The sequence below is a fragment of the Carassius carassius genome, chromosome 1 (assembly GCF_963082965.1).
Source record: "Carassius carassius chromosome 1, fCarCar2.1, whole genome shotgun sequence".
Classification (NCBI taxonomy): domain Eukaryota; kingdom Metazoa; phylum Chordata; class Actinopteri; order Cypriniformes; family Cyprinidae; genus Carassius; species Carassius carassius.
In genome coordinates this window covers 14,916,203-14,922,810 of record NC_081755.1, presented here as the reverse complement: position 1 = coordinate 14,922,810, position 6,608 = coordinate 14,916,203, and positions in this window count along the sequence as shown.

Sequence of the window (6,608 nt, the reverse complement as noted above, 5' to 3'; positions counted from 1 at the left end):
CTCAAAGGCCGAAGACATCAACGGCAAAGGATAGGTATTCTTAACCGTGATGTTGTTCAGCCCCCGGTAATCAATACAAGGTCGCAAGGAACCATCCTTCTTCCTCACAAAAAAGAACCCTGCCCCCGCTGGAGAAGAGGAAGGGTGAGTGATCTTGGCTGCCAGAGAATCAGAAATGTATTTCTCCATGGCCTCCCTCTCGGGAACAGACAAAGAGTATAATTTGCCCTTAGGCGGAGACTTACCCGGCACTAGGTCTATAGCACAATCGTAGGGACGATGTGGAGGGAGAGAAGCAGCCCGGGACTTACTGAACACCTCCTTCAGGTCGAGGTACTCCTTGGGCACGTTAGACAGATCCACAGTCTCATCCTGCAAAACAGAAACAGACACGTGGAACAAGCAGACAAAAGACAAGACTTATGACAACGGGTGCTCCACTCAGTGACAGTTCCCAGAATCCAGTTAATGCGGGGATTGTGCTTCCTGAGCCAGGGGTGGCCCAGGACGATGGGAGCGTGAGTTGAGTCCATGAGAAGGAACTGAGTCTCTTCGGAGTGATTACGGAGGTGATGAGTGTGATGAAATCCGTGATGTGTGAGAGAGTAGGTAGTGACTGTCCATTGAGTGCGCTGACGGAGATGGGGTGCTCGAGGGAGGAAGTGGAGATGCCATGTTGCTGAGCGAAGTTGTAATCCATGAAATTGCCCTCAGCCCCGGAATCCAGAAGTGCACTGCAGGTGACGTCGTTGGTGGCCCATCTCAGTCTTACCGGAAAGAGGGTAGATGGTGAGGACTTCTCGGCAGAGATCCCGCCTGATAGTAGCCTTGAGTTTACTATCGGGCCTAGTCTTTTACCGGGCAGTTTCTAACGAAATGACCAGACGTTCCACAGTAGAGGCAAAGGCCAAGGGACCTCCGCCGTTCCCTCTCCTCCCGGGAAAGCCGTGCTCTCCCCACCTGCATGGGCTCGGGATCGGATGCTGGGCTGACTGCATCCACCGGACTGGCTCGAAGACTGCTGCATCGTTCTCCAGACTTCTCCATAGCCTCCACTCGTCGAAGGCGTGAATCCACACGTAATGCCAGCTCTACCAGGCCATTAAAAGTCTCAGGTAAGTCCAGGGTGTAGATTTCACGGTGGACGCGATCAGCCAGCCCATGCAGGAAAACGTCCCACTGCGCCTCCTCGTTCCACCGACACTCCGCCGCGAGGGTGCGGAACTCAATGGCATAATCAGCGACCGTGCGGTTGCCTTGTTTGAGTGCGGTGAGTTTCCGGGCGGCCTCCTTGCCCGCCACCGCACATTCAAACACCCTCCTCATCTCGGCGGCGAGTGCCGTGAACGAGGAGCAGCAAGGATCACGGTTCTCCCAAACTGCCGTTCCCCACAGCGCCGCCCTCCCCGTGAGTAGCGTGAGCACGAATGCTACTTTGGACTCCTCCCTCTCGAACGTACGGGGCTGTAAAGTGAAGTGAAGAGAACACTTGTTGAGGAATGCTCTACAAAAGTCAGGCTCACCGGAATACGTCTGTGGCATGGGGAGGCGGGGCTCCGAGATGTCCCGTTGTTCTGAAGGCGGTGGGGAAACGGTCGGCGGGGCTGGCGCAGAGGGAGCGCGAAGTTGTTGCATCTGTTGGGAGAGCTCGGACACCTGTGTTACCAGCGCCTGGACGGCGCGTCCGGTGGAAGAGATGCTCTCCTGCTGCTGATCCATTCGAGTTATGCTGTGGCTGATGAAATCAGTGAGAGCCGTTAAACTCGCTGCATCCATGATGATGGTCAGATCGTTCTGTCACGGAAAAGACTGGATTCAAATGCAAGTTAATATCTCCTTTAATAGAGCTTTCCGCTGATTAAGTCAGATGTTCAAGAAATGACAAGACAAATAAGCAGCAGTAGAGATGGCAACACAGGGACCTTGATGGGCGATGGTGTCCGTGGTGAGTGGAGTCCGTGAAGTAACCGTGGCTAAAGAGATGAACGAGGAATTCCAGAACTAATATCCACAGGAAGAGACAGGCAACAGGAAACAGCGACGAGAAATCCTGAGCAGGAACAACAACACGAGAGACACGAACAAACACCAGGACTCCAACCAACGATCTGACAAACATGAGACGAAAGACAAGGCGTTAATATAAGCAAGATGTAATAAGCTGCACCTTCTGCTGATCAGTAATCAGTGGCGACGCCCACACAGAACAATCAGGTGATACACCCCTAACCTACACACAGACAACAAGATGACACCATATATCTAAGAACCATGACACAGGTTTCCTTCTGGTAGCTGGAACAATAGATGGCTGTCACATACAAACTGAACAACCAGCAAGTGAACCTCAATGTTATTTCAACATCTTGATATGTTTGTTGAGTATCCAGAGTCTGTGTATGATGCCAGGGTGCTGAAGAACAGCCCTGATGGTGACAAACAATACTTGTTTGAGTATACCCATCTGCCTCATCACAGCATACAGAGAGCCTGATCCCAGATTCTGTTCATTTCAACACCACAGAACATTGTTGAGAGACTCTACGGGATGCTGAAGACAAGCTGTGCCCCATCTTCTTCTTCAAGGCCCTGGGAGTGAGTCTTGCCTTTGTGCCAGATGTTGTTGCATGCTGTGCAGTGCTCCAAAACCTCCATCTTCTTAATGGAGACATTGTTGATCCCAGTGTTGGGGTAGTTACTCAAAAAATGTAATTAGTTACTAGTTACTTCTGTAAATTGTAATGAGATTACTTTACTAGTTACTGCATTTGAAAAGTAACTTCACAACTTATTACTTTACTTTCATTTTTCTTAATTTACCATGTAGATACATGGACAAAGATCATAGCCCTATCATCACTTAACCTTTCTGCGTAGAGTTTATTGTATAAATACTGAACCATATGAAAGAACAATATCCCCGTCTGCACAAAGAAATATGCCTCACCGTAAAATCCAGAAACAACAGGATAAAGAAGGCTATGGTGGGGTCATTTTAAAATGGTGTCAACACACAAGTTTCAAAGCACAGGCTTTGGGAAACATGAAAACAAAACTCTTCTCCTGAGAACAAAACTAGCTTTTTATTAGATTCATGGCAACAATAAAAAAAGAAGTGGTCAATGAAAAATGTAAAAATAAAGGTCCCTTTATCCTATAAAAATAAATCTTAATTTAAAATGCACTTAAGCCCATAAAAAGGAAATAGTAAATGAAATTAATTAATTAAACAGACAATTCACGTCATCCCAAAAACCCTCACCCCTTTTTCCCCTTAGCTCACTCTCCTGGAGATGTGGCTTCCAGAGGCAGTAACATACCAAGTCACAAACTCTTGAACCTATTAAGGAATTATTGTTTGTTGCCATTATCACAATGCACAAAATAAAAAAATTAATTGTGACTGGAGGTGAAAGGGCTCTGAACTGCTGGTCTCATCAGTGGCTCTTCAGGAATCCGGGCACGATACTCAGAAATTAGCATGGTTTTAACAGCATCTCTTCTCTTCTCATCTTTGAGCTAGCGGACCTTTAATTTGGGCATTGTGGCAGCAAGCCATCAGAGCATCCTTGCCGTCCAAGACTGATGCAAATTGGTCTTTGATTGCCTGCTATATGAAATAGTAGGCTACATAAGACAAACATATATAGTTCAATTAACAGCTTTTACAGTCTCATAAATTCGGGCTACAGTACATCAGCTATATTAAACTGCAGCCCTTTAGCCAACACTGCAAGCTATTATTTAAGGCGGCACTGATAAAAATGATTTTGTGTAAATACTACAGAAATTTAATTTACATGAAAAAGTTAGTTCAGGCAAGAATAAAAAAACTATGTAAATTCTTCATTCAATGTTATATTGTTTGAGTGAAATGTATTGAAAAGGAAACTTCAACTAAATAGATATTCAACATTTTCCTAGCCAAGTTAAAATTACTTATTTTCTTTGTTACTTTGTTACTTAACTTAGTTAAGTAGACTTTACTTAATTCCATATGTGAAATGTACATAAAACGTGTGTGCAAAAACTTGCCAAATAAAAATAAAGTGAATAGTTTTTTTTTTCTTCATGTGGGGCCTATTCATTTTGTTATTCAATATGTGTTTACTTGTACAATAGCACCAGGCATGCCAGCTGTCATCTGGGAAAGGCCATCCTTCAACGCAAGCAACTTTGACATGAGAATCTCTAAGGTTGGCAGGAGGATGCCGTAGTAGCAATTATCTTCTCCTTGTAGTATATCTAATGCAGCAGCAAGAGGATTTAACACTGGACAGTATTCCTTCAGGAACTGATACTCTCGTTCATTGATGCTCTTTACACTCAGTCTAGAAAAAATGGTGTTTAAATCTCTGATTGGGATTTCTGTGATGTGATACAAGGCGTCATGAGTTGAGTTCCAGCGTGTAGCAGTGGGTATGAAGAGCTTTCTTTTTAGCACATCCTCAGCCTGGTCTGAAGCAACAGTAGAGCGACTTGTTTTTGTCCAGAGAGCTGCACACTTGGCAAGAGCACTTCTATAAACTGCTTTACAGTCATTGTTACTGGTCAGCCATTTCTCCAGGTCATTTCTTGCGATCAGGTTTAGTGTATGTGATGCACAGCGCAGATGAGGCAGCAGTGAAAATATCTCATCTGATTCTGTGGAGAGTGCTTCGGCAACATCAGTAAAAGTGACCTCCTTCTCCCCCTCCTCATCAGATGGCTCGTCAGAGTCAGACCCATCATCAGGATGAGATTCAAACATTCTAAAGGCTTTTACAAAATTGCGGCCATTATCAGTGACACATGCTGTTACTTTATGTAATAATCCAAAGGATGAATGAACCTGTTCTATTTCCGCTAGCTATGACATCATAAGTGTGTCTTCCTCTCACCCGTTTGCAGGCAAGAGCAGCCTTCTCACGTTTAAAACTAATGCCGTCTATCCAGTGCACCGTCATTCCTAAATAACTTTTGTTATTGGCGGATCAAATGTCCGCAGTGGTACACACATGATCCAGGGACTCGAACGTTCTTTTAAGCTTCGATGTCGGAATGTCGGAATAACACTTATCCATGTAATGTGAAAATGTTTTCCTGTCAGACGTTGGCTTGCGAGTTGCGGGTATTTTATCTAGTATTTTTCTAAACCTGGGAGATTCAATGGTCGACAAGGGGAAGCATGCCTTCTACAATGAACCCTGCAACTAGCTTGTTCATTTCGTTTTGTGTTACCTGCTGCGCCCCAAGACTAGAGAAAGGCTTAGCTTGTTTAGGCGGGGTCAGCTGATGATGAGTGACTCCTTCAAATGACTGGTGAGCAGGATCTTCCCCCACAAGTTTTGTATTGCCATGGTGGGCTGACAAATGCTTAGACAAGTTGCTCATCGTGTTGTTATATATACACATAAATATATTACATAACCGGGAAATCATATTACCATTATTTGAAAATAGCAACATATCACATAGCATATCATATCAACATATTTACAACAAGTTTAATTTTACAATATGTATTACATTATCCCTGGGGTAAATTTTAGATTTCACATTTTTCCACTCATTTTTGATACCCAAATTTAAAGTCCTCATCTTGTACACATACAGTTACTGAACTGAAGCTGCTGAAGTTTATATTCCTGACATTATTATAAAAATGTCTTAAGAAATTCCCTTTTGGTGTTGCTTTAAGCTCTATTATACTATTTTGTGCAAATGTTAATGTGGTTTTGACTGAAGCTTTGTGCTCTTATCCATGTAGAAATGAAAAATAAATAAATAAAGAGAATAATTTTAAATGTGACTTGGTGCATGGATATTTCTCTGAAGTGTGTTTAAAAAACAACTGGAAACTGCTACAAAATCAGTGTGCACACGTGCTTCAAGAAAAATTATTTATAAAACAGCATAAATCAGTGATGATCCTAACATAAATACATGTAAAGAGTGTTTAGTTAAAATTAATTTTCATTTATATACTTACTGAATTATGGTTTCCACTGAATAGGGTTTTATCAGTTCATCATTCCCTGTAACATCAGAACAGGATTTACACATTACTGATGATTTATGATCAAACTGAGGCACTTAACCACTATGAACAACGTTTTTCCATAAGGTACTTACACTTCAAAACAGCCGCATCACGGTTTTCCGCCATTATTTGAATATGACGAGTCCTCTCCCGTGGCCTCATGGGATAGTGTCCATCCTATGCATGCTACGGAATTTGGGCGAAAGTAGTAGGTCATCCGGGTACATCTCGCCTACTGTTTTTCGAATACTAAGAATTTGGATGTACTACTTGCTTCGCATATTGTTTGTCGCCTACTATATAGTATGGAAGTAAGCGATTTTGGACGCAGTGTTAGTGTAAACACGCTAGAGCCATTAGCATCACACACTAGCTGGTTTCTAAAGAGCACTGAAGACACTCACGAACAAGCCAAACTGAGCCACAAACTCTCAGAGAAACTGTTTAACAGCAGTATTACTAACCTTTCATATAATAGTTGTCTCTAACAGCTCACACCACAGGTGTCTTCGCTTCAGGTGCACAGATTGCGTCAGCTCCAAACAGGAAGTTACAAACCATCACCTTCGCCTCGCTGATTAGAGCA